Below are 2,668 nucleotides of genomic sequence, written 5' to 3' on the forward strand. Positions count from 1 at the left end.
CATTAAAGTATTTAATTTCTCCATCATAAATGAAACTCAGTTTATTTGGGTACCAGATCCTGGGTCCAAAGTTATTTTGTTTTAGGAGATTAAAAGTTGATGACCATCCTCTTCTAGGTTGAAAGGTTTCAGCAGATAGATCTGAAGTTATTCTAATATTCTTCCCCTTGCACGTAATGGTTTTCTTTCATCTGGCTTCTTTCAGAATTTTCTCCTTCATATTAACTTTAGTGAAATTGATTACGATGTATCTGGGGGATGTCTTATTCAGGTTGAGTCATGCTGAAGTTCTGAAACTGTCTGCTATCTGAATTTCAGAATCTCTTGACATGTCTGGAAAGTTCTCTTTTATAATCTCATGCAGAAGAGTCTCTGTGCCTTGTGAAGCCACTTCGTCACTTTCAGGAATCCCTATAAGAGGAATATTGTTTTTCTTCTAATTATCCCAGAGCTCTCTGAGAGAGTGACCTGTTTTTGCCCTCCATTTATCTTCCTCTTTGAGAGTTTGGGAGCATTTGAAAGCTTTGTCTTCAATATCAGAAATCCTTCTGTTTGCTCCATTCTGTTACTGAGGGATTCTACTGTGTTTCTCAGATCTTTGAGGGCTGTGACTTCTTGTCTCAATGTGTCAAAATCTTTTTTGATTTGTCTTTGAATTCATTGAATTCTTGAGACATCTTTTTGGTTACTGCTTGGAATTCTAATTTGATCTTATTTACAATCCAGATTCTGAATTCGATTTCTGACATCTCAGCTATTTGTTTGTGCATGGGATCTTGAGCTGTGTCTGCCCCATTGTTCCTTGGGGGATTTGATTTTCTCTGATTATTCATATTGCCACAGTTTTTCCATTGATTTCGCCTCATGATTGTTTTTCACCGTTGCCTCTGGCCATCCTGAGTTGGGAGGTGTCTCTCCAAATTAGACCCCAGCAGGATCACTCTATTGTTGCTGGATCTTTGTAGGGAGTGACCCTTTGTAGCTTCTCTTGGGCTGCCCCATCCTGGGAGTTTTGGTTGTGGGAGCAGCTCCAGAGTGCGACACACCCGGATCCAGCAACAGGGCGTGTTATGGTGCACATGTTTCTGGGAGTGCCTGGCCCCCATGACTTTGGCACAGAGGGCCCAAGGCTCCAGCAGTCTCTGGCCAGGAGAAGGGCTCTGCGCATAGGCAGGGAGGGCTCTGGCGGGCACACAGCTACCAGAGTCCCTGGCCAGATGAGCGGGTCAGTGTGGAGGCAGTGAGGATACAGGAGGGAGGACACGGAGTTGCGCGGCACCCAGAGTTCCAGGTCAGGGTGTGCAGAGGCCCTATGGGTGTCGGTCACGGGGCGCGGGTTGTGGTGCTGCTCGTACCGAAGTCCGGGCAGGTGCTTATCACTGGTCGCGACGCAGCTCTTACAGAGGTCACATTGACTCCCAGAGGCATTTTTAATAGAAGAACCTGAAGTGCACTCTTGATAAACATATGTACCTGTCACTGATGCCAAGGTATTGACTCCATTATAGGTAGATATCCTTGCTGCGATAACTTCCTAGTGCCGATAACATAGAGACTGCACTGTTTTCAAAATAAGCTTTTGTGTCTTACTTTGCGATGCCTGGTGGTGCCTGGGCTGCAACTGTGCAATTATACTTTTCTGTCTGGTTCATTCCCTGTTGGTTCCCTGCTAGGGTCTGAGGAGAGTGTGCTGCTTTTTGTCCCATCACTCTCAGATCCATCCTTACTGTTGAAACAGAGGAACTGGGTGGATGTTTTCTACAAGATTGTTCTTGATGTTCCTAAGAATATCCTACTGACTTTTATTCCTTTCCTTCCTTAATTCATTCTTTTGTTGTTATAAAAAATTAAAGCAACAATCATATTTTACGATTTTTTTGGTTGTGTAAATTCAAAGATGAATTATTTAATATTATTAACATTAAAGAGAGTGGTGGGTAGGGGTGGACAATATATGAACAATTACAAGATTTTAAAAGCTCCAGTAGCTCTATGAACAAAATGCCACTGGAGTACAAGGAGATGCCAGAGACTTCAGGGAGAAAGTCACAGATGTGCCTGAGAAGGTAGCCACCATGGACAACTCAACAGAGGGAAAGCACAAAGACAGTCAGCAAGTGTTTAGTGCAGCCCAGCTCATAATTGCCAAGTGGTGGAAGCAGCCCAAATGCCCCACAACCCATGACTGGATTAACAAATTATGGTATATGTATTCCACTGAGTACTATTCAGCCATAAAAATATGGAGACTTTACTTCTTTTATATTTACCTGGATGGAGTTGGACCACATTTTTCTTAGTAAAGCATCACAGGAATGTGAGAAAAGTATCCAAAGTACTGAATACTATTATGAAACCAATATATAAATACTTACACACTCACAGGAATGATAACACACAAATACAGCATAGCAAGGGAGAGGGGAGAAATAGGAGAGGGACAAGGAAGCGGGAAGGGTGATTGTGTGAGTAGGGAGGGTATTTGGTGGGATCACACCAAATGTGCACAATGCAAGGGTTATCATAAATAACTAAGAGTAAATTTTGAATGTCTTACTACAAAAAATAAGTAAGTGAGATGATTAGTATGTTAATCAGTTTGATTTAAGCATTTCACATTGCAAATCAAATCATCACATTTTATTCCATAAATGTATACAAGTATGAT

Source organism: Nycticebus coucang, chromosome 19 (assembly GCF_027406575.1).
Source record: "Nycticebus coucang isolate mNycCou1 chromosome 19, mNycCou1.pri, whole genome shotgun sequence".
Classification (NCBI taxonomy): Eukaryota; Metazoa; Chordata; class Mammalia; order Primates; family Lorisidae; genus Nycticebus; species Nycticebus coucang.